The sequence below is a fragment of the Podarcis melisellensis genome (genome assembly GCF_964234715.1).
Source record: "Podarcis melisellensis genome assembly, chromosome: 3".
Taxonomy (NCBI): Eukaryota; Metazoa; Chordata; class Lepidosauria; order Squamata; family Lacertidae; genus Podarcis; species Podarcis melisellensis.
This window is the reverse complement of record NC_138530.1, coordinates 22,323,177-22,349,649: the sequence shown is the minus strand read 5'-3', so window position 1 is coordinate 22,349,649 and position 26,473 is coordinate 22,323,177. Positions and strand designations below refer to the sequence as shown.

The 26,473-nt window shown below is 44.0% G+C and overlaps 2 long non-coding RNA genes across 2 annotated transcripts; one reads left to right on the top strand and one right to left on the bottom strand.

The window, feature by feature from the left end:
* Nucleotides 1-320: 320 nt before the first annotated feature.
* On the top strand, nt 321-4,493 carry LOC309366102. Its single transcript, XR_014166505.1, has 3 exons — nt 321-522; nt 2,450-3,917; nt 4,381-4,493. It is a non-coding gene; the product is annotated as an uncharacterized lncRNA (long non-coding RNA).
* A 10-nt stretch (nt 4,494-4,503) lies between these two features.
* Nucleotides 4,504-19,195, bottom strand: LOC309366044. The gene is made up of 3 exons (XR_014166436.1): nt 18,757-19,195; nt 12,082-12,141; nt 4,504-4,959 (listed from the first exon to the last, which is right to left on the bottom strand). It is a non-coding gene; the product is annotated as an uncharacterized lncRNA (long non-coding RNA).
* Nucleotides 19,196-26,473: the final 7,278 nt, after the last annotated feature.

Below are 26,473 nucleotides of genomic sequence, written 5' to 3'. Positions count from 1 at the left end.
AAATCTGCTTTCAGTTTCAGGCATGTTCTCTCTCTCCCTCTCTCCCTTTTCATTGCAACGGGGATCTAATTCAGTGCTTTAAATCTGTGTTCTGCAATGCATAATTAATCTGGCTTCATAGAGATCTGGACAAAAGGCCCCATTCAATCTTGAGCTCCTTCCCCCAAGATATTGTTATTTCTAAAAACTCCGGCCAGCTGGGCTGGAGGGAAACTTCAGCACTGTGGGAGAATGAACAAACTGTAGGCCTCCGAGGGATTTGGACTAACTAGCTGACTAAATTGGATTAGAAAGTATGGAAGAGAGGGGAAGGCAGAGACAGAGGGTGGCTTCGAAGGCTACAGAACTTCACCGGGTTGGGGGTGGGGGGAGAGAGAGAGGAAGGCCTCCTAAAACTATTGCAAAATGGTGAAAAGTTTCTGGAAAGGCAAGAAGAATTTTTATTAAGTCAGAGTAAGATGATAAATTGCCTAAAGGCAGGATGGAGCAGAGCAGAGGAGCAATTTTGCAGTGGGGAAGCAGGTAGGAGTTTGTTACATCTGTTTCTGGGCTTTTTAGCAGAGCTTGCTAGCAAGGAGATTGTATAGGCCGATTATAAACAGGCCTGCGCAATGCGTGATGCAATGCACCCAGTGCAACTCACTAGCCATGTGGTGTGTCCTATTGAGTCACCACTAGGGATGGAGAAGAAATTCAATTCATCTTGCATCTAAAGGCGAACCTAACCTAATTCTCACTTCCCTGAACAATACATGAGAGGAAATGCAGTCATAACCTAGCATTCTCACTGGTTTGAATTTTGTAGTGTGGTTCCCGTGTGTATAAAAATGTTAATAATAATATATTAAGGAAAATATAAATATTAGGGGGTACATTCTTGGGGGGTGTAGTAACCATAATGTTAAATTTTATACCTATATGTGCATATTGGGTGAAATTCGCTAGGATGAATTTCCCCAAGGACGTTTTAAAAAGGAAAATCAGACATTGATGTGCAAATGTGGAAAACACTGAAACTGAGAGAAACTGAAATTGACAGTCACCCATCCCTATTTGCAACTTATTACCTTTATCACCACCAGTATCATTTTTACCCTTGTTCTTCTGCCAATAAAGGCTCTGAGAGTGGTTTTCAGATATCAGTGAGAAGACTACCTACCCTAAGCCTCACAGTCTAAGAGGCACAACACAAAGAGAAAAGAGACAGGGCAGGAGTCTGGGGGAAAAAGCAAACTCAAGAGATTACATACGGATATCTTGCCATGGACTGGAAAAATTGGCAGAGGAGTCAAAATTTGCTGATACTGATGGAAGTGCTCTAAACGGTCATACCTTGGGTTGTGAATGCTGCGGGTTGCATGTTTTCAGGTTACAGACTGTGCCGAACCCGGAAGTACCAGAATGGGTTATTTCCGGGTTTCGATGCTCGCGCATACACAGAAACACTAAATCGAGCTTTGAGCATGCACAGAAGTGCTGAATAGCGTCACACGCATGCACAGACGCAGCACTGTGGGTTGCAAACATGCCTCCCGCACAAATCACGTTCAGAACCCAAGGTATGACTGTAGTCCCATCTCTCTCCCTGTCTTGCAATCTGAGAAAATGGCTGCACCTTCTTCCTCCCAACCCCCCAGCCCCATGCACTGGAGCCAGCTCCTAGGGTCCAAGGTCCCTTCATCCCCGCAATAAAATATTTGAGGGGGCTGCCCCCCCCCAAGGTTAATGGGCATTGCCATTCAAATGGTGTGTGCTATGTCATACGATGGATTGTGTGAGGCAGGCTTTCCTGCCCTCCTCCCAATGTTTTATTCATTTTGGCACCCATGCAAGTTTAGGAGTCCTTGGTAAGTAGAACCAATAATAAATTATTTTTTTATTTTTTTATAGAATATTTATTAATATTTTCAATAATAATACAATGAAAAATAAAAAGAAAAAATAACAAAAATACAAAAATAAAAATAATTAAAAACACATAGAATTTCCATTACTTATTTTCCTTTAACTTATTTCCCAGACCTCCTCATACCTCCCTTTTTTGTATTCCAATTCAGATTGGAAATCCTCACCATTAATCTTTACTTATTTCTAAACCTTTTTTTCATATTCTCTTAAGCATTACAGCTGGAAACCACTTAATTTCTGTCCAACATCATTCTAACATTCATTAATTTTACAATATTTCTGTAAATAGTCTTTAAATTTCTTCCAATCTTCTTCCACCGACTCTTTTCCCTGGTCTGTATTTTAGGCCAGGGTTTCCCAAACCTGGATCTTCAGCTGTTATGGGACACCTGATGACTGGTCCTGCTAGCTAGGGATGATGGGAGTTGTAAACCAAAAACAGTGGGAGACCCAACTTTAGGAAACCCTGGTTTAGGCCCTAGTGAACTTTCGTAGTGGGGATTACACTTCCACTGTTTCGTTTCACATTCTTATGTTTCAGGGAGGGCTGCTGTGTTTGACACGGAACAAACCCTTGTTGCTGCCAGAAGTGTTTTCTCAATGTTCTTTGTGCTAGTTATCTCCTGGGCTTGTGCTCTGCAAAGGCAGAAAAAAGGTTGGGGGAGGGGGGAGTGCCGTCAATCTGCCTCGTGAAAGACTCTCTTGGAAAACTCATCCCTCTGGCTCCTCCTGAATTGATGACCTCAGTCCATGTGCCAGAGTGCATGAGCGCCATTACTGCTGGAGCGCTTCCTACGAGACGGAGCCAACCTTTACTACAGAACTGGAGCTATAACTATGCAGACTTTTGGCAACATTGCGTTTATGAAAGCTGAAGAGAGAATTTGGGTCTTCAGAAATGGAACCGTTCCAAAATACAGGCATCTCTCCAGTTTTCAATGCTCATTTTTATGAGACTGACGCAGCACTTAATGCAAGCACACCCAGATATTCCATAAGAAATACTTCTACGGTTCAGAAACCCACCCTGTAGAGAGCACTAATGCAAAGCATATTGCCACATTTGCTGCAAGCAAAGAGTGCTGTGATCCTCAAAATCTGAATCCCTCCCCTCTCACACACACATCCATAGACCATATGGTTCTAATCAAAACTTCTGGAAGAAAAAGAGGGGGACAGCATACCAAAGTTTGAATCTAAGAAAGGAAGTTCTGTGGTGTTTTCGAGCAGATCTAAATTGGGCATCGAAAACACACGATGTTGCCTAATAAAATAGGAAAATTAAGACAAGGCTCTCACTTGGCTATAATGTTTAATTGCGCATACAGAATAACTTCAAGACTCAGAAATGCTGGGCTCAGTGTTTTGATTTAATGCCCCTTTTAATCATGCTGAAATCTGTGGTCTATATATGAAAAATCTGAAGTTCAGTCAGCCATAAAGAACTATAAGGGGGAGAAATGAATTGGAAGCCTGCATGTGCCATTGAGTCAGATTTGGGACAGATGCATTTGTAAAAAATAAAAAGGCACTTGTTTATTTGTACAAGTTTGGACTTCTTGAGTAGGCCTGACTGGTGACAACATTATAAGCAAGTGTTCTTAACAGGGAGGGGGGTTAATGCATGCCTCAACCCAGCAATATCCCATTAAATCTCATTTTATTTCATTCTGTTTGAGCTTAAGTGTTCTCTGTGTGAGAAAACAAAATAATAGACCCTGACAGCAAGGGAGACTTACACTGCTCAACATCAGGTATGAGGAACCTGAGTGGTGTTGACTACAATGTCAGTCATCCTTGACTATTGGCCATACTAGCTGGGTCTGATGGGAACTGGAGTCCACCATTGTCTAGCCATTAAAAGTCTTATTGTCCATGGATTTGCCTAAATCCCTTTTCAGATTGTCCAAGTTGGTAGCCCTCACTACTTCTTGTGGGAGCATTGTATGAAGCACTTCCCTTTGTCACTCTTGAATCTTCAAACATTCAACTTCATTGTTGTTGCTGTTGTTTAGTCGTGTCCGACTCTTTGTGACCCCATGGACCAGAGCACGCCGGGCACTTCTGTCTGCGACTGCCTCCCGCAGTTTGGTCAAACTCATGCTGGTAGCTTCGAGAACACTATCCAACCATCTCGTCCTCTGTTGTCCCCTTCTCCTTGTGCCCTCCATCTTTCCCAACATCAGGGTCTTTTCCAGGCAGTCTTCTCTTCTCGTGAGGTGGCCAAAGTAATGGAGCCTCAGCTTCACGATCTGTCCTTCCAGTGAGCGCTCAGGGCTGATTTCCTTCAGAATGGATGCGTTTGATCTTCTTGCAGTCCATGGGACTCTCAAGAGTCTCCTCCAGCACCATAATTCAAAAGCATCAATCCTTTGGCGATCAGCCTTCTTTATGGTCCAGCTCTCACTTCCATACATCACTACTGGGAAAACCATAGCTTTTACTTTTACAGTTTCATTGGATGACCCCAAGTTTTGCTGTCATGGAAGAGAGAGAGAAATGTCTCTGTTCCCTTTCTCTGCAAGCTTCTGTGAAGATATTTAGGATGGTTTGGGCCTTATATTCGGCCCAGAAACCAACTGGCAGCCAAGGGATCCACGAAGGGAGTTTTGGTGAATCTGCTACTTATCTCGAGTGCTGCTGGCCACCCTTAGTGGTCCCATCACCTCTGCTAATCAAGACTCGAATAATATTTAAATGCACATTCCTCAAATTGCACACAGGAAACAATGTTCAAAGTTGAACATAAAGGTTTTGCTCAGCTAATTTTCCAGAGGTGGTCGCACCCCATAATAAAATTCTTTTCACGCAACATGGCATACTATATCCTTTGAGAGCTAATGATATTCTGCAGCTAGGGCAGCATGAATCTGAGTTTGTTTGGGGGGCTCTCTCTCTTTCTCTCTCTCTGTGCTCTGAGTTACTTACTTCCATAAGAGAATTCTCCATGGCAACTAGCCAAAGGGGCTTGTCTCTTTAGTGTGTGAAATGTGAGCAGATACAAACTTGACACCATATTTCATCCCATCGTCTTCCTTCATGTCTGCATTCCTGGAGGTAAATTATGGGGTGTCGCCAACCATTCAAAGGTGACAAGAAGCAGTTGTAGAAAAAGAAAAAGAAAGTTTGAGAAAATGGAGGGAAAAGATTAACTATTTCAAAACACTCTAAGTAAGAAATTTTGAGCTATCATAAGTTTTAGAAAGAAAAAATCATTCTCTCTCTCTCTCTCTCTCTCTCTCTCTCTCCCACCCTGTCCCCAATTAGGTTCTGGACAAACACTATGAAGTACTTATTCATGCAACATTCAATGAACTTACAGGTCACACAAGCATTTATTTGCTGCTAAATTGGACTACTACAATGTGTCCTATGTGGGGCTGCCTTTGAAGACTTCAGCCGGCTTAAAAAGCAGTGGTAAAAGTTTTGACTACTGCATTTTTATTGCAATAACAGTGTACTGTTAACATTAATCATAGAGTTGGAAGGGACCACGAGGGTCATCTAGTCCAGCCCCCTGCAATGCAGGAATCTTTTGCCCAATGTGGGGCTTGAACCCACAACCCTCTCAAGAATCTCATGCTCTACCTACTGAGCTAAGGGCGTGATGCTTACCATGTTCCTAAAAGGTCCACTATCAAATAAGCAAGAATGTAAAAGGGGGAAAGGAATGGGGAGTGGAAAGGAAAGCGAGCAAATCTAGATCATTTCTTTCCTTTTTAAAAAAGTACTCTCATTCCCATCAGCCCGAACCAGCATGGTCACAGGTCAGGGATGATGGGCACTGCAGTCCAGCAATAACTGGAGGGCACACTGCTTCCACATTGCTGAAGTAGCAGATCTGACTGGAGAAAGCCTCCTTGCTTGAGAGATGTTGCAGCTAGAAAAGATACATAGCTAAAAAGCCTGACATGATTTAGGGGAACTTAGTATATGTACTTCAAAGTAGGTTGTCAAAATCTGATTGGTAACTGGGGACATTCCAGCTGCGATCTGAGAGCAAAATGTAATTCTGGGAAATAAATTGTAACCCAATGTTATGAGGTTCAGCTATGTGAGCTGGTCCAAAAAGAGCTATCTAAAACAGGGTGAAAACAGGGTAAAAAAGGGTGAAATGGCAGCACCAGGCTCTCTTGGGAGGAGCTCGTCTGCATAAGACACCTGCTGTTTTTGCTAAAGTCCATCACGCAGGAGGAGGGTCTCTTCCACCACCACACCCATCCATACACTTTCATTCTCCATCAAATTGTTTCTGGCACAAGTAGGCGGAGAAATTTTGTGTTCAGAAAACGAAAAGTGAATGGCATTCTGTGTGAGGGGCACTGACCACAGAATGGAGGTCTTTAAGCAGAGGCTTGACAACCATATGTCAGGAGTGCTCTGATGGTGTTTCCTGCTTGGCAGGGGGTTGGACTCGATGGCCCTTGTGGTCTCTTCCAACTCTATGATTCTATGACCAAAGTTGTTGTCTGAAACAGTTGAAGGTACAGTGGTACTTCGGGTTACAAACGCTTCAGGTTACAGACACCGCTAATCCAGAAATAGTGCCTCGGGTTAAGAACTTTGCTTCAGGATGAGAACAGAAATTGTGCTCTGGCGGCCCGGTGGCAACAGGAGGCCCCATTAGCTAAAGTGGTGCTTCAGGTTAAGAACAGTTTCAGGTTAAGAACAGACCTCCAGAACGAATTAAGTTCTTAACCCGAGCTACCACTGTACTAGGTTGGGGGAGCCTGGAGTAGATAGTACTGGACTTAAGAGGGTCCAGATGAGTCTGGTTCAGTTTTCAAGGCAGCATCTCCTGCTCTTGGCTTAATTTTGCTGCTTGGTTGTATTGGAGGCTACATATTAGCACATTCTTCACATTCTCACCACAAAGTGGCCCTCCGTCAAGACATGCACAATAGCACAGTGGAGAGGCAGGAGGCCAAGGGCGGGCGAGATTCCTAAATCCAAGTCCTGCAACCGTATCGCTGCCGTTGTTTCTTAGGCAAGCATCCAGCAGATCTCAAAGAGCCAGGCTCCTCTGCTCCAAAGGGGAAAGGAGACTCTGGCCTCAGCTGGCAAGTGTGGGAGGAAAGATCCTCCCCAAAATATCCCCACAATCGTAAAACTGGAGGTACACGCCGTGCTTCCAAGCTGTACTTGAAGGCTTGCAGCTTGCAACATTTTCATAACTTGGAAAATGTCCTGACAGCTGGATTAACTGCCGAGATAACAGAAGTAAAGGCAGGCACTCTTCCGTGTGTGTGTGTGTGTTCGTTTGGAGCATCATAAAACAAGCCTTCAAATTTTCTAACCAATTTATCAGAAACCAAACCTCAAGGTAAATAATTCTAAGACAAAATGATGGGGGGGCCGAGAGAGAGAGAGAGAACCCAGGGAACACACTCTTCTGTGTGACCAGCTTCCCCAAACTGGTTTGAATAAGAACTGAAATATTCCAGGCCTTTGACCATTTTGGTCAAATGGAAACGATGGAAACGATGCCTTATGAGGAAACGATGCCTTATGAGGAACGGCTAAGGGAGCTGGGCATGTTTAGCCTGGAGAAGAGGAGGTTAAGGGGTGATATGATAGCCATGTTCAAATATATAAAAGGATGTCACATAGAGGAGGGAGAAAGGTTGTTTTCTGCTGCTCCAGAGAAGCGGACATGGAGCTATTGATCCAAACTACAAGAAAGAAGATTCCACCTAAACATTAGGAAGAACTTCCTGACAGTAAGAGCTGTTCGACAGTGGAATTTGCTGCCAAGGAGCGTGGTGGAGTCTCCTTCTTTGGAGGTCTTTAAGCAGAGTCTTGACAACCATATGTCAGGAGTGCTCTGATGGTGTTTCCTGCTTGGCAGGGGGTTGGACTCGATGGCCCTTGTGGTCTCTTCCAACTCTATGATTCTATGATTCTTTCTGCCAAAGCTGTAGTGCATTCTTCCCATTATTATTTTTTAAATCTAAAATTAAAAATCTACCATTTAGATAGTCTCAAGTCCCTTCCAAACAACAACAACAACCACAGATGGCCACTCATCCTCTGCTTAAAAAACCTCCAAGGAAGGAGGGTCCACAACCTTTGAAGAGAGCCCATTCCACTGTCAGACGGCTCTTCCCATTAGAAAGTTCTTCCTGATGTTTAGTCAGAATCTTCTTTCTTGTAGCTTGAAGCCGGTGGTTTGAGCCCTGCCCTCCAGAACAGGAGAAAACAAGCTTGCTCTATCTGCCAGGTGACAGCCCTTTAGATATTTGATATATTTCACCCGAAAAATGTCAGGGGGTCCAATAATGAATCTCCCATTTCACATCTAGTTTGGCCCTCAATTCTACAGTTTTAGCAAAATAACAAACTCTGTATCTACACTGTATTTTTTTATTTTATTTTTTGCCAGCAAGGACTGTCTAATTAAGTACTTGCTTGTATGTGTGCTTTTTTTCCAATGACTAAAACCCCTGTGCACCAAAACAGAATTATAATAAATGTCTGACCTGGCTGGAATGCAGAAAGGTTGAATGTATAAATTTTCAGGTGTGAACTTAGACATTACTATATATCGGGTCCTCCCTTAAAGAGGGCATGTATTGCAGTGAGACCTGGAAACCGACACCCTGTGTTGTGGGTGGGTACGATTGGTCAGCCACAACACCCTCTTTTCAGCCCTTTTGCTGAATTTGTACTGTTCTGTTCCATTTGGAACAGTTTTGTGTATTTTAGCATTGTAATGATTTTATTTGTTTTTATAATTGTATATTTTGGTGTTGCAACCCACCCTAGGACCTTCCAGACTGCAACATATCCTTGACAGAGCATGTACAGTGTACATACAGAGTTTATTTGGGGGGGATGAAATATCTCAAACAGAGTGGTGGGTTAATTCCGTTTTTGTTTGTTCTGCAGTGCTTCCCTAATGCTAACTCATTATTGCTGTCTATAGAAAGGCTATAGCACAACAAAAGCGAGACGAAAATGAACCACGGCATTTGTGGTAGAAAGAGTTGCAGGATTTCAGCATTAATGGGATATGTGCTGCTTAAAAATGAAGCAATGTGACCAACTCCAAAACTTTCGCAGGCATGAAGAGTAGTGAAAGCAGGATTGTGTGTGACCACCCTGATAGCATTGTGAGTGCAAGTCATCATGAATAATCATGCAATGAAAAGGGATGTCTATAGGGGCCCCTCGTGCTGAAGGGCAAGTAAGAAATGGTATCAATAAATGAATATGAGGATCAGTGAGGCATATAAGTTAACATTCAAAGACTCAGTCCAAAGAAAACTTGCCACGTACTGGATGGTGGATTAGGGAAAACAGGGAATGGTCATTACATTTTGCCACATAGTGGGGATTAGGCCCGTGGCAACAGTGGCAAAGAGGAGGGGAACCCACTCAGAAAAGGGGCTTACTGAAGATAAAAGATAAAGGTAAAGGACCCCTGGATGGTTAAGTGCATTCAAAGGCGACTATGGGGTTGCGGCACTCATCTCGCTTTCAGGTCAAGGGAGCTGGCGTTTGTCCACAGACAGCTTTCCAGGTCATGTGGCCAGCAGGACTAAACTGTTTCTGGTGCAACAGAACACCGTGACAGAAACCAGAGCACACGGAAACGCCGTTCACCTTCCCGCTGCAATGGTACCTATTTATCTACTTGCTCTGGCGTGCTTTCGAACTGCTAGGTTGGCAGGAGCTGGGACAGAGCAACGGGAGCTCACCCCGTTGCGGGGATTCGAAGCACCGATCTTCTGATCAGCAAGCCCAAGAGGCTCAGTGGGATCTAGCCCTAGAGCTACAAACCCTGGTCCTACCATTGTGATACACCCTGCCCTCCTGCTTCATCTCCAGATCTCCAGCTAGGACAGAGTCCTTCCCCTCCTACATAGGGAGAGGAGGATTGGGAAAATATAACGTTTCCACTAATGTAGGGAACTGAAAGACTAGAAAACAAGGGATGGGATCTGGAAAATATCTTATTACCAGGAAAGCATGAATGTGTGTGTGTGTTTGATTTGTGTGTACAAGCCCCAAGTCAATGAAATCAAGATTGCCCTCCCAGTACAGCTCCTCAAGTTCCAGTGATCCATTTGTGTATAAGCAAGAGGTTGAAGTAATTCAGACAGCAGCACAATGCGTGTCAAGTTCTGTTTACTTAGCTACTCAAATTAACAGCCTTTGGAAGTGTCTCAGTAATTGATGGCAAATCAGGCCCTTTTGCTTTCTTTAGGATAGGGCTGGATTGCAGCTTGGTTGTAAATAAACACACATTTCTACTCCAAATATGTCATCTGGAGTCCTGAGCTATTGTTAAGAATTCCTGGATCGCTTGCATGAGTATGAATTAATGAATGCAGTGAGTCAAAGTTATGTACCCACCCAGGGGGATACAAATCCTCTAGCCCACCCCCCCGCCCTCCCAAACAATTTATGAATGTTAATAGGTTTTTATATTTAAACTGGTTTTTTCCCTCCTCCTCAAGAAATATGTGCATAAAAGCAGCCTTTTGTCATTGTTGAAGCGGCACCATAGCAAGACGGAGAAAATCTCAAGCATGGATGCTATAGCGTAGCTGCCATTTTCCTGATAAGGCAACATAGCCAAACTTCCATGAGTGTATCAAAAGACCCCAGCCACTCTCTTCCTTCACACCATCACCACTGGAATACAGATCCTCCAAGTGTTCCTATTTTCCAGGGACAGCACCAGGTTTACAGAAGTCATCACGGTTTCTGATTTGATCCTTAAATGTCCTGCTTTTCCTTAAGAGGTCCCTACAGTGGTACCTTGGGCTAAGAACTTAATTCATTCTGGAGGTCTGTTCTTAACCTGAAACTGTTCTTAACCTGAAGCACCACTTTAGCTAATGGGGCCTCCTGCCATGCCACTGCCGCACGAATTCTGTTCTCATACTGAAGCAAAGTTCTTAACCCGAGGTACTATTTCTGGGTTAGCGGAATCTGTAACCTGAAGCGTCTGTAACCTGAAGTGTCTGTAACCCAAGGTACCACTGTATTTTTATTGGAGAAATGTTGGAGGGTATTGAGCTATGCGATCCCTGAGCCAAGGAGATAAGTACCTATACAACCTTTAGAAGACATCTGAAGGCAGCCCTGCATGGGGAAATTTTCACGTTTAATGTTTTGTTAAGTTTTTCTATATGTTGGAAGCCACCCAGAGTGTCTGAGTCAACCTACTCAGATGGGTGGGTTTAAATATTAGTAGTAGTAGTAGTACAGTGGGACCTTGGTTGTCGAACATAATCCATTCCAGAAGAACATTTGACTTCCCAAACATCCGACAACCGAGGCGCAAAGGGCTCTCGGCAATTACAATGGGGGAAATGAGAAAACATGCCTCGGAAGCCGTTCGACTTCCGAGGCGCATTCGAAAATGGAAGCAATTAGTTCCAGGTTTTCGGCATTTGGATTCCAAAACGTTTGGCTTCTGAGATGCTTGAAAACCAATGTTCCACTGTATTAATATTACTATTATTATTATTATTATTATTATCAAATAGGACAATCCTATTTTCATCAGAGAAATGCTGGAGGGTATGGGAATGCTCAGTTCACATTGTTTATTAGGGACAGGATGTGACATTGCGCTCTATTTCCCTACTGAATACAATCTGACTGTTCCTTGTTGGGGTGTTGAGGCCTCACCCCTCATCCTGTGGCCTACCAGCCCCTCAAGAGCCTCTCCAAACAGCACATTCCCCCTGCTAGATATTGTTTACATTGGATATTGTGTATACTGACCTGGGGAGCTTTCCAGAGTCTTAGGCAGACCATTATCCTATCACCAGATCCTTTTTAACAGGAGATGCTGGGGACTGAAACTGGGGCGTTCTGCAAGCCAAGCAGCTGCTCTGCCAATGAGCTATATCATTTCCCTCATAAAATTCTAGCTTTGCTTTCAGGAGATCTCAAAATAACAGTCTATGGAAAGTGAGCCTTGAACTGATAAAAGTACGTAGGTCTCTTTGCAAAGCAACTGCAAAATTGTTAACTTGAGCATTTTTTTTTTCTGGCTTCAAATGGCTATGGAGGGTACTTCCCTTACCGGAAACACAAAGTTAATGAGACAGTTCACCAAATAAATATTTATGGTACATATGGAGTGGTTTTAGTTGCTTTTGTAAAACAAAACAAAACAGGAGCTTACTTTTCCAAAAGTTCTGGAGTACTTACTGTCCATAACCCATGATAATGTGAACTGTGATGATGAACAGCTAATATTTTTTTCCAGGACTGAAAAAAAGGGGGATAGGAAGATTATTCGCTGAAATAAACACCCATTCTGCGAAAATGAAGGAAATTTGGCAGGCAGGCTAGAGGTTTTTCAACCTAGTTCAAGAGCACTTTGATTGAACACACTGTTCAAATATCATAAGATAAAACGAAAATGTAAACAGCATCCAGGATGAAATGAAACCCAACTGGGAAGAGTTCATTTGTGCTTTAATGAGCTGGTTCTTTATTTTTTAAAAAACCTGACTTTGGAAATATGTAACGTGTCCAATAAACACATAGTTCAGTTCGCCTTATGGGTCCGCTGGCCATGCTTCCTACTGATCTCCTGAGGACTAGTCTGATGAGATTAGTGGGCGCACATGGAGATGAATGTGATCTGCTGTGTGTTCTCTGCTGACCATCCCTATATACTTCAAAAGTCCACTTAATTGGTTCTCATGCAGTGGAGGAATAACATGGCCTATAATGGTTAAAGGTAACCATTAAAGGTAAAGGGACCCCGACCATAAGGTCCAGTCGTGGCCGACTCTGGGGTTGTGGTGCTCATCTCGCTTTATTGGCCAAGGGAGCTGGCGTACAGCTTCCAGGTCATGTGGTCAGCATGACTAAGCCACTTCTGGCGAACCAGAGCGGTGCACGGAAACACCGTTTACCTTCCCGACGGAGCGGTACCTATTTATCTACTTGCACTTTGACGTGCTTTCGAACTGCTAGGTTGGCAGGAGCAAGGACTGAGCAACAGGAGCTCACCCCATCGCGGGGATTCGAACCGCCGAGCTTCTGATTGGCAAGTCCTAGGCTCTGTGGTTTAACCCACAGCGCCACCCACGTCCAACCATCAATAGCCTTATCCAGGAGGGTTTGCCTTAAATAAAAAGTAAAACCCTAGTGAAATGGGTTGTGCCTGTGTGACATCACTTCCCAGCAGCCCTAGACTGGGGCTTGAGAACACAAGTGACCAACGGTTGTAGCACAGTTCTCCCCAGGCAGGGAAGAAAGACAAAATCCCCCTCAGCTGTTGATTGATTCATGCTCTCCAAGTGTCCCGATTTTCCAGGGATAGTCCCAGAATGACAAAAGCCACCCTGGCTTCTCATTTGATCCTGGAATGCCCTTATTTCCGAGCTTGGGAAGGAGGACAGTCACTTGCCCCAAACGGTGGTGGCGAGGGAGCATCCCATTTCCTCTCTATGGCGTCTCCATGGCCACTGCTGCCGGCTTCCTCCTTGGGCAGCTCATAGTGGTTGCTGGAGAGCTGGCGAGGGGGAAGAGAGGTTGCTGCTGCCATGGCCCAGCCCCACGCGATGCGTCAGGTCTGAGGAGCAGGCAGGGCCACGGGAAGAAAGAGGGAGCAGAGCCCAGGGAGTCTCGGTTTAAATAATAATTATGATCTTTGTGCATCTGCATCTAATCTTGCCCCCTTCTCAAATTTATTTATTGGTGTGTGTTCTTCTTTTTGTACATCGACCAAAGAATAAAATAAAATGGGGATTAATGGGTTTTCTCAGGGCAGTGGAGTTCATGTGTGCTTGGTCCTGTTGGTGTAAGGGTGATGGACTTTCCCTGCATTGATAGGAAATACGTAGGGGGCACAAAAATGGAGGGTTGAGGTGAGTCAGATGTCTGGGAGTGAGATATGTCTCCATTTTCACATGAGGAATGTTATGGGTGTGTTAATTGCTAGAACCAGGCTGATCTCCCACTTGCTTGGAAGGAAGGCTTGAAACATCATAGGAATCTTCAGTCACCTGTCCGGTGAATGAAGCCAAAATTACCAGGGACAGGCCTGAATGTGAAGGGATGCCGGGGGATAGTTCTGTATCTGAAAGTGTCTTCTTGCTAGCTCCATGCTAACTGACCCCTAAAGCTTCATTTTCCATCTTGATATACCAACGGTTGGGGATTGAAGCATAGCTCTGACAGGCCAGTTTTAGAAACCACGGAATGCAAATAAGTCCCTGAAATTTCTCCCACATTTTTCGACACACCACCAGAGTGATTTAAAGTGTGGTGAAATGGTTGTCTTTCGCCCAACTCCTCCATTGTTTTCTTATGAAAGAAGGGTTTTTGTTTTTTTCCTAACTTGCGCTGGCAACTGTGCATAAGGAACCAAGGAGAAATATGTGTCTCAGCTTAGTTATTCGAATGTGAAAAGAAGGGGTCCAGTAGGGGTGGGGACTAGGATGGCCATGTGCCCTACTTTACAGAGGACAATCCTCTGGCTGAAGGGCTTCCAGAGGACATTCCTCTGTTTGAGGGACTCTCTGAGCCAAGTCTGGATTAAAGATAAAGAAGCACAAGAAGGGAGAGAGGAGGAGTTTCGAACATCAACAGTTCACTTGAGGCCTCTGGTGCAAGTGATCTGTCCTGCCTCTGGCAAACCACTGGGCGGGGGGAAAGAGTGTGGAAGAAAGAGAAGATGGAGAGAGAGGCGGGCAGAAAGGAAAAGGGAAAAGAGAGGAAAAGAGGAGGGTAGGAGAAATAGAGACAAAAGGAGATGTCAGGGATCGAATGGTGGCACATACCATTTCGGCACCTGAGGTGAAACCTGAAGGTGCCATTCTGCCCTGCCTCCACCCCCAATGAAGCTTCCCTTAGCAACAAAGCAGTGGGGGATTCAGGCAAGATATCATGGAGCGCACAATATCTCGTGAGATTTTGGAGAGATCTTGATTCCAGTGCCCTTTCTCTAGCAGAGGCAGGGGTGACTGGGCGAGGCGCACACAGGGACACCATCTCTTGGGCTTCTGCTGCCTGAGCCCATCTCCTGAACCTAGGTGGGCCCTGAACCTGGGCACTTCATACCATAATAGCTGAGCAAGAGAGATCATCATTCCAGCTACAAGTTTCTTTGGGAATAGGAAACCCTATCAGGAGGAAGGGTCACTGAAGTACATATAATGTGTACACCAGCCCTTATAAACATATACGGTACATATATGCACATACACACATCTTGGCAGTTGTGAACAAGCCTCCCTAATTGGGAGGAGAGGGAGGACCAAAAAACAACAACCCCCATTTAATTTGTTTCAGACGGTGGGATTTACTCACCGAGAAGTCCAAGAAATGGTACAAAGGTATAAATGTAAATGTTGCCTTTGGCGTGACCTTTGTAATATGCATGCACTCTCTCTCTCCTCCCTCTCTCTTCTGCCTTCCTCGGTTCTGCTGGCCCTGAGCCAAGAACTACATAACTTCTCTGGCAGAAAACCAGTGGGGGGGGAATGTGGGGGGACAACATTTAAAAATTCACCTTTTCCTTTCTTCAGGAGCTCCTCGGGGATCCTGTTAAAACTGTCTGACTTGTCTGCTACAGTTTAGGAGCCACCTTGCCGGCTCAGCTGTCAGCTATTATAGTATGAAGCGTCCAGAAACAACATCCCTCTCCCTCTTGTTTTCTTTTTCTCCCCTCCACCCCCATCTCTTTTTTTATCCTATTACGTCCAAGGACGTCCATCCCTGAACTTTGAAAAAAGAAGAAGCTCCCTCTGTCTCAAATAAATTTCCCTCTCTCCCCGCCCCATAGCTTAACAGGACCAAATTCCAGCATGTTTGGAACAGTACGACGTGTCAAGGCAAGCCGTCAAGGCTCATGGGCCCAATATTTATTTGCTGGTGATTATTATTTGCACAGCGCCAATGAAGCACAGGATGCTTTGCAGTGGAATCTAAGCTAAAGAAAGAGACTGGTCCATACCCCAGTTTGGGTACAGGCACTTTGAATGAGGTCGGTCCCATTACAGAGGAGGGAGAAAATCAATCCCTTTTGCATCTAAAGGCGAACCTACCTAGATAATAAGCAAACCGTAACCCTTCCATTCTTTGAAATTCACACTTTTGCAATGCAGGTCTGAAGCCACTTAATATGTACAAAAATGCAATTACTGCGGTAAATGCATTAAAATGCAAATATTAATGTAGCTAACATACTGGAATGTGCTATGGTATAGGAAACTGCTTTGCAAAAAAAAATTATATTAGGCGAATTACATAGTGACCAAATGTAAAATTTGTAAGCTTCTTTACGTAATATTTAATGTATTAGCTAATATTATTTGAACTCCAATTGAGTTACAATTCTCACAGTGGTTTAACAATCAATGCCTCTTCCCAGGGAACTCTGGGAATTGTAGAGCTGTGAGGAGAACAGGGTCTTCCAACAACTCTTAGCACTCTTTACAAACTATATATGTTTGAAGTCGCCAAGAGTGGCTGGGGTAACCCAGTCAGATGGGTAGAGTACAAATAGTAAAGGATTATTATTATTATTATTATTATTATTATTATTATTATTATTATTACAATGCCCAGGATTATTTGAGATAAGCCACAACACATAAGCCACATAACAGTGCTTCAAATCTATGGTGGGGCCTGAAAATATAGATCTAACCTGTAAAGCAGGTTTGACGGCATCTTAGCCGGCCCTGCTATTAGGCAGAGTGCCTCAGGTAACAGATGCTGGGGAAGCAGCAACGTCAGCTGTGACTCCTTAGCCCTCAGGCCTCTGTTGGAGATCAAAGTTGTGTATGCCACAGGCCTGTCATGCACCCTCTAAACTGGATTGTCATCAGGTGCACCGAAGGATGCTATTCCAAGGCCAGTAAGACTTAACTGAGAGTGCAGTCAGCTTCTGTACCTGGGAGAGAGGCTACCATCTTGTCCTTTGCCTCAGGCAGCAAAATGTAATGAATGGTATAGTGGGGGAACACACTTGTTGAGCAATATGTTCCCCATGTTTGCTTTCACCGATATATTTAACAGGCTCCAGATGAAGTTATAAATAATAACTATAGAATGCTTATTTTTTTAAAAATTGTTTTAGGTAGCTAGCTTGCGTTATTTTGCTATGAATGAAATGGTATGGAACCCACGGCCATTTCAGGGAGCTGGTTGCTGTTACTCTTGAAATATATTACTAAGAATGTGTGACTCATCTGAAAAATGTCATAAAGCTACTTGCTAATAAATCTCTCACCACTGACGGTGTAGCCCTATGGATTGCAGATTTTTAGATTTATTATTTCTAGGAATTGCCAATACTTATATTGGCCCTTTAATTTCTGATTTAGTTTTCATCTTCAAAGTTTTTTGGGGAAAATATTTACGTGTAGGATTCTGGCATAAGAGTAGCCAAGGTTTTTCAAAGTATAATTCAATGGCATCTCAGTTATTCCTTCCCTACCTTCCCAGAAGTGTGAATTTAACCATAAGCAATGCAATTCTAGGACTTGCCGATCGCATGGTTGGCGGTTCGAATCCCCGCGGCGGGGTGAGCTCCCGTCTTTCGGTCCCAGCTCCTGCCCACCTAGCAGTTCAAAGTGCAAGTAGATAAATAGGTACCACTTTATAGTGGGCGTTTCCGTGTGCTGTGCTGGTGCTGGCTCGCCAGAGCAGCTTCGTCACGCTGGTCATGTGACCCAGAAGTGTCCTCGGACAGCGCTGGCTCCCGGCCTCTTAAGTGAGATGGGCGCACAACCCTAGAGTCGGACATGACTGGCCCGTACGGGCAGGGGTACCTTTACCATTAATGCAATTCAGGATATATATTTTTCCACCAAGTTCTGGATTTGACCCTTTACTATATTTTTGCTTGTTAGTTAGTTCAACACTGGTAGTCATATTTGTATTATGGGTGTGTGTTTCTTCTGTTCTATTCTGGAATTCACATCTTGCCAGGTCTTTGTATTTATGTCCTTCGGAAATAGTGTGAATTGACACTTCCTCTCAGAGTAAGTTTCTACAATCTATATTTATGGGCCTCTGAGATTCCTCTTTATTTTAAGAATATTCCTGGTAGCAGAGCTTGCCAACATAGTGCCCTCTAGATGTTTTTGGACGGCAGTTCATATCATCCCCCATCCAATAGCCCTGCTGATGGGGTTGTTTGACTGACGACATCTGACATCATTGTTAAAACACCTGCACTGGCTGCCTGAGCCAGGTTCTAGTTGATTATATTAATTTACAAATCCCTGAACAACTTAGGCTCAGGGTACCTCAGGGTACCTGAACTCTTATATCGCATCTTGAAAACTGAGACCATCTGCTGGAGCATCACTGGTCATTCCCAAAGTAGGCGAGGCTCATCAACAAGGAACCGAGCCTCTAGTGTCATTGGCCCAGTCCTGTGGAACACTCTGCCACTAGATATTCAGCAGGTGCCTTCTGTTTCAACTTTTAAACACTAGCTGAAAACTCTTCTATTCCATCAGGATTATACAGGCAATTAAAATTACATCTTTCCACCTAGAGATACCAAGGATTGAGCATGGGACCTTTCTACACGCAAAGCACTGTTTTTGTTTGTTTGTTTGTTTGTTTGTTTGTTTGTTTATATTATATATAGACTTGGGGAGGGGAAGAAAGCAAATTAAAAATAGAGCACAGCACAATAAAACAGAGCATTAAAACACCAAATACGACTGAAAACGTATCAAAGACAATAGAGAGCAAGGAAGGGGGAAAACATAATCTAAAATCTTATTTAGAAGGCTTCGGGAAATCAAAAGGTATTTCCTTAGTGTTGAAAAGACATTAAAAGAGGAGCCGGGAATATCCTGCCGATTGCTGCAGCAAGGCGCTGGTTTAGGACTTCTGTTTCCTCACCTGGGTTGAATGAAAACTGGAAGCAGAGCTGGACTGATCTTCGGTTTGAAATTCATTCAGATTCCCAAAGCGTGTTTTGCAACAGCCATTTCATCGCTTGCGCGAATTTAAACTGCCAGGAGGTCGGACTCTGCAAGGAAAGATCCATTTTGCCTTTGCATGTGGTGCCCTGGGGAGGGGGGAGGGGGAACATGACACCCAAGTCAGCAGTGGTCAAGTACCGCATCACAGTTTCCTGCAGCTGTCACTGCAAGAACAGACTCATCCTGTAGTCAGCTGGGCAACTGGCTTCTCCAGGAGGTCTACAAACAGGGGCTCTCTCATGCGGCATATTTTCAGCTCACACCGTAGACACTTCAGGCATCTCTGCCATCTCAACCGTGTCAGCACATCTGACTTCCTACATGGCTTCTGCTCCACCATCTGTAAAAAGGTCAATTTCTTTGCTCATCCAAACCCGGCAGACAAGCTAATTTTGGCACCAAGTCAGGGGGTATGCTGGATTTCTTTACAGGCTTCTCAAATGTCTGTGCTGTTGTGGCCTGGTACAAAAGGCTGGGTCCTAAACCCATCGGTGAATGGTTTTTGAGAAAATGGAGGGGAGAGTGGTCTTGTGCTCATGTTCTGCTCACTGGTTTCCCACAGGTATCAGGTTGGCCGCCACAAGAACTGAGTGCTGGACTAAGATGGGCCATTCACCGGATCCAGCTGTTCCTATGTTCTTATAAAATCCAAGAAGCAAAGATCACCAGTGCTGAAGCAATGATTCTTCAACATCAACTTTGTTGGACTGGTCATGTTGTGCGGATGTCTGGTGACCGTCTGCCAAAACAACTACTCTATTCCGAACTTAAAAATGGAAAGCCTAATGCTGGTGGTCAACAAAAGAGGTTCAAAGACTTTCTCAAGGCTAATCTTTAAAAATGTAGTATAAACACCGACAACTGAGAAATACTGGCCTGCCAGCGCTCCAATTGGAGAACAGCCTTTGCTAAAGGTGTCATGGGCTTTGAAGACGCTCGAACTCAGGACGCAAGGGAGAAACGTGCTAAGAGGAAGGCACGCTTAGCAAACCCTCGCCGTGATCAACTCCTTCCCGGAAACCTATGTCCCCACTGTGGAAGGATGTGTGGATCTGGAATTGGCCTCCACAGTCATTACGTATTCACTGTTAAAATTGTGTTTATGGAAGACAACCTTATTCGGCTACGAGTGATCGCCAAAGAAGAAGAAGAAGAAATCCATCAAAGAGGGCCTATATGATCCTGGTTTGATTGTACAGGGACAAATTGCAAGCAACACCATACCACAGCAGTTTCCACATGGGTCACATCACACAGACAAAATGGTGGCACAGAAACAGCCTTCGACATAGTTGCTGCCATGACATACTCATTTAAAATGGCCTGTAGGCCATATCTGCTTCATTGCCCAAAGTTACCCTATAAAGCAGGCGGGGATGACGGTCAGCAAAGCTTTGGGAGAGACTGCATTTTCCTTCCAATGTAACACAAGTAAAAACACTGCTACTTCTCTACACTCTGTTCTCCTTTTCCTGAAATGGCTTTAGTCTTAAAACCTAGCCCATTGTGGCACTGTTGCATGTGTTTAGTTTCGGCCTCTGAGATTCCCCCCCCCCCAAAAAGAACTTAGTAAGATTATATCTGACTTTTCATTTGAAATGCCTTTCAGTTTGCAGCAGAAAGAATAAACGAATCTATAAATTGTGACTTTCTGAGAGCTTAGTGGTCAGTTAGAAGCAAGGGAAAATCTTTTGACACTTTCCATTGTGCAAACAGTGACTGGCTCCCTGACAGCTCTGCTAAGTCAAAAGCAGATTTGAAACAATAGCCTGGGCTGAACCAATGCGTGAGCTACCCACACAAGAGAAAACTAGAGCGGGACTCAAATGTGTGCTTGAAAAATATTTCTGGCACGAAGAGAAGCTTTCAGGAAATTATGTTTCGAAATATTTATTCTGATCTACCAGACTCTCTATCGTTCCCACTCTTTTTTTAAGTTTTTGATTCTTCAACATCTTCCATTCCTTTTTCTTTTCTTTAAACAAACTCCCCTACCTCCTGCCCTCTCTGACTCTTATTATGTTGGTTAATTTGACCATGTATATAACACAATGAGTTTCACAACCCATTCCTCAGTGGTTGCAACTTTTATTTTATTCCAGTTTCGCAGAGATCCGGAGGTGCAGTAGCATTTCCATATCTATAGACAAAACCGAGTCCCTTACAAAACCAAATAAATTCAATTAGAGGATCTAATGGCAATCTATAACCCGTTCTTGTTTTTATTTCATTTATTTCCTCTGTCCAAACATTCCTTATTTTTGCAGCTTTTAACTCTTGTTGGTTGCATGTTTTTAACACAATTTCCCCTATGCCTTTTGTTTCTGAACTTTTTTTTTTAATGTAGGGCAGCTTATGAAAATAATAATCTAGTGCAAGTGGATAAGGGAGCTGCAAATTGGCCAGAGGTGAATAGCCTCGGAGTGCAGAGTCTAAATAAAAACGTAAAAGCCCTACTAGATTTTTACTTTTTGAAATATGGTAACCCTAGCCTATGGGAAGCCTGAAAGCAGGACATGAGTGCATTGGTCCCTGCTCCCACCTGTGAGTCTCAGGAACTGATATTTATTTGCTGGGGGGAGGTACTCTGTCTGCACACATAAAGCAAATACTGCAAAGACGTCCAAAGTTTCCAGTGCTCTTTTATCCAAAGGATGCAGACCCTTCCAAGTGTTCCTATTTTCCAGGGACAGTCCCGGATTTACAGAAGCCTTCCTGGTTTCTGATTTGATCCTGGAATGTCCTGCTTTTCCTTAGGACATCCCTATTTCATCAGCCCTGAGTGCTCACTGGAAGGACAGATCATGAAGCTGAGGCTCCAATACTTTGGCCACCTCATGAGAAGAGAAGACTCCCTGGAAAAGACCCTGAGGTTGGGAAAGATGGAGGGCACAAGGAGAAGGGGACAACAGAGGACGAGATGGTTGGATAGTGTCTTTGAAGCTACAAACATGAGTCTGACCAAACTGCGGGAGGCAGTGGAAGACAGGAGTGCCTGACTAAACAACAACAATTTTCATCAGAGAAAAGTTGGAAGATATGGAGTTATGTGACGCACACATAGGAAACTATGCAACCTTTAAGTAACTATGCAACATTTAGAAGACATCTTAAGGCAGCTCTGTATAGGGAAGCTTTTTAATGTTTTATTGTTTTATTATGTTTTTATATATGTTGGAAGCTGCCCAGAGTGGCTAGGACAACCCAGTCAGATGGGTGGGTTATAAATAATAAAGTTTTTGTTGTTATAGAATAGGACACCCCTATTTTCATCAGAAAAATGTCAGAGGGTATGAGGATGTTCAGTCTAGTAGTGCTCTCTCTCTAACTTCTGATTGGTCGGGGAAGTGGGAACATGTAACTCTGTCTTGAAATACGGCCCTTTGCAAAATAGAATGACAAAAGTGCGTTGCCTTCTGCTATTTCAGCTATTTTGCCTGCTGTCCTCCCATTCATGAATTTGCTTCTAGCGTCTGAACTCGTTGGCCTCTGTTTGATCACTTTAACGGCTTCTGGCATAAGCTTTCCAAGGCTACCATTGCCCTTCATTCCTTGTTGCATGGAAAGAGAGAGAAAAAGCAAAGGGCGATTAAATGGCTCGCATTCCTGGAGTCAGTAACCTTCAGGGCATCAGAAACCCCAATGATCAACTCTGGCATCAACACGCAATGCTGTAAAAATAGAATAGCTTATAATTGCAAAGGAGGCAATTGATTGCTTTGCTAAGGCCATGAGAAATGGAGCTTGTTATTCTAACCTCTGCATTAAATGCCTATCCTGGCTTAAGAGGACAGAAAGGGAATTTATGCAGAGGGCTGTGACTGGTCAAATAGGCTTCGCCTTCAGAAATGAAATGGATAGATGGTGTCATCGTTGGCAGCGGCACTAGAAAACCACTGCAGAAACAGGGAACAACCGAAAAAGAAACATCAAAGCAATTACCAGGGGCCTCTTGCACTTCGTCTTGTTACCATGTTAAATGTTGGCTCATGCTATTGGACTATCTGGTCTAATATCATCATCACATTATCAGTGTATATGACACTTTACTTGCAGAGTTACAAAGACAACATTGACATATATGGATAACAACAAGGAAAAACAGAAGGCGGAGGGGAAGAGAGGATAATGTTGGCAAATGCTGTTATACATTAAACTTGGGAACAGTTTGGAAAGAGGATTAAAGAGATAGGATTCTGCCTTATATTGAGTCACTTCAGCGTAGGTTAGTGCAGAATGCAGCAAGCAGATTTGATTGAACTGAGATCTGGGACAAGAAGGCATGAACATACCATATTTTTTGCTCCATAAGACGCACCTGACCATAAGACGCACCTAGTTTTTAGAGGGGGAATGCAAGGAAAAAAATATTCTTTAAAGGGATATTCACTGACGGGCTGCCCTTCTCCCTCCTCGGGGAAAAGCCCCCAAGAGCTCCGCGCGGCTCTTGGGGGCTTTTCCGGGAGGTGGGGGAAGGGACTGAGGGGCTAAGCCAGAACAGCAAGAAGCCAGCGCTGCACAGCGATCCCTCTCGCTGTTCTGGCTTCTGGTATAGCCATGCGAAGCCTCTTCAGGGCAGCACGATGAAGGCTCCCCGTGCCCTGAAGAGGCTTCATGCGGCTAAGCCAGAAGCTAGAACAGCGAGAGGGAGCGCTGTTCTGGCTTCTGGGATAGCTGTGCAGCCTGCATTCGCTCCATAAGACACACACACATTTCCCCTTACTTTTTAGGAGGGAAAAAAGTGTGTCTTATAAAGCGAAAAATAGGGTAATCACATCAGTCCTGGCCTGACTGCACTGGCCACCAATTTGTTTCTAGGTGTAATTCAAAGTGTTAGTTTTGATCATTAAATACGATTCTGAAGGCTCTCTCTTTCCCATATAAATCTGCCTAGACCCTGAGATCATCATGTGAGGCCCTTCTCATTTTCTTTTCTGTAGCAGCTTCCCACCTATAGACTGCTCTCCCCAGGGAGGCCAGCCTAGCACCAAATCGCTTTTGTTTTCTCCGGACATTTGGGTAGACTGACTGACCTACTGACTGAGTGACTGACTGACTGACATTTGGGTGGCAAATTTTCTGTTTCACAATTTAAAATATTCATCTATACAACCTTAAAATATCAATGACTTCCCTCCTTATCTTTCCGTGGTTCATTTTACATAGCATAAATCCCTGCATATTTTTTATAAACTAAACCAGTATTCCATTAATACTTCCATCAAAACTTATTTACACTGTTGAATTTATCTTAATGCTGCCAGCGTTTTCAAGTGTACACAATTTCCCCCCATATATTCAATAAACATTTTCCAATCTTCTTTAAACAAATGTTCTTCCTGTTCTCTTATTCTATACATTAGATCCACAAGCATAGTCCATCAGTTTAAGTTGCCATTCTTCTTTGGTTGGGACGTCGCTTGTTTTCCATTTTGGGGCTAAGGAAATGCGGGTCACCGTAGTAGCATACATAAATAACCTTTTTTGAAACCTGGGTATGTTTCTACTGTGCTTGTGTATTTTTATTACTGCATCTTATGCTAGTTGCGTGCTGAGGTCCCCAAAACATCCCTTCCCCAAATAACTCACACATCACACATAATTTTTGTTTAAGGTTTTTGGCATAATTTTGGCCACAACTTTATTATCATACAAGATTGTGAATGGTTGCTTAGGCATTGGTTATGACTAGCTACCCCCCCCCCCCGCCTTGGGGATAGCACTGACTCCCGGATTCCAGCGTAAGTCAGTGTGGAGGAACAGGCAGGGCAACTGGGGCTGCGACTCAGACCCTTCAGTTCCTCCCTGCGTGCGCCTTGGGGTCTTACACGGCCCGCACCCGATTCCAGGTGTTTGGACAAGGGGGATGGTAAGCCCCAGAATTCCTTTAACGGAATTCCCATTCCGCAGCAGCATTGGAGGGGTAGGCACAGCCAATCCATACCCCTCCACCAACCAATTTAACCAATGCCTAACCGCCAACCTTACAAGTTGTGACGATTTGCTACGTAGTAGGCAAAACCCAATTGGCACACTCTAATCAGCCAAAAGGTAAATTCCTACCAGGCCCCCGCACCAAGGCGGATGACCCCATGACAGGCATAGCAAGGCCAAGCAAAAGCCCTTTCAAAGGGAGGGCGGGCGGGTGATCCGGTGTCCACAGCGAAAGAGAAAGGAACATTCTGTGGACCTGGTATAAATAACCTCTGATCCCACCCCTTAACTGGCAACATCAATTTTAGCCTAGTAACAACAACCACCAATCAATCAATTACCTTGCCACAGCCTGGCTGGCAACTAGGAATGCTTTTGCTGGCCCCAACCGCAACACGTGCTCTCTTTTTAATGAGAACACGCTTTGTAAATCGCTTTGGGATAGCTCAGTTGGTTAGAGCAGGATGCTGATAATACCAAGGTTGCAAGTTTGAGGGATAGCTGCATATTACTGCATTTATGAAATAATTCATAAATTCAATAAACTGAACCAAACCTAAATATTTTCTTGGTACAGTATCTTATCAAGATAAATCCCTACCTCAGGATCCCACCTAGAATGAAATTATTACCTTTGTGTGGCTGACAATAGTGTCAGAACTCAAGAAGAAGGAAGCTTCATGAAAATATATCACTCTATTTACCGCGGTTCTGGCAGCAACCTTGTAAAAGAGCAATGAATGACACCCACACACACTCTCTGAGGCAGACAAAAGCAAGCCGATCATAAATCTCTCTCAACTATGTGTGGATTGTCAGTTCCAGAAGTATCACTTCACATTTCCACTGTCATTTTTATCATTGTTCAAATGTCTGTGCTGTCAGCAAGAATTATTTGAATTGTCAGGAATACAGGGTTTTCTGCCTCGCAGTTTCAGTTCAGCCAAATCAACTGTTGCACCAGAAGTCCTCGTGGGAAATGGCAGTACCCTTGTCTGTTATTAGATGGCTTTCATGGAGCATATAGTTAAACTGTGGGATCTACTGCCACAATACATAGTGGCAACTATCAACTTTGAAGGGGCAGTAAGCTTCTGAATATCAGTTGCTGGAAACCACAAAAGGAGAGGGCTTCCCATAGGCACCTGGTTGGCCATTGTGAGAACAAGATTCTGGACTAGATGAGCCATGGGTCTGATTTTATGTCCTTACATTAGTCAAATTAATTGAGAATAAAGCTATCAATGGTTACTGGTCACGATCAGTACACTCTCTCCAGTATCAGAAACATCACACTCAGCTCTGATGTTGAAGACAGTTCAGAAACTTCAGCTGCTGTAGAACTTGGCAGCCAGGTTGCTTGCTGGGGCAAGATGGTTTGAGCATAGGACACCGATCCTGGCCCAACTGCACTGGCTGCCAATTGGTTTCCGAGCCCAATTCAAAGTGATGGTTTTGACCTCCAACGCCTTAAACAGCTCACCACCGCAATACCTCAAGGACCACCTCACCCCATATGAACCAACCCAGACCCTGTTATCATCATCTGAGGTCCTTCTTCTAGTGTCTCCTCCATGAGGGTCACAACAAAAGAATGGGCCTTTTTGGTGGTGGCTCTCTTTTTGTGGAACGCTCTCCCCGGGGATGTTCACCAGGCACCGTCATTATGTATTTTTTAGGTGTTGGGTAAAAACATACCA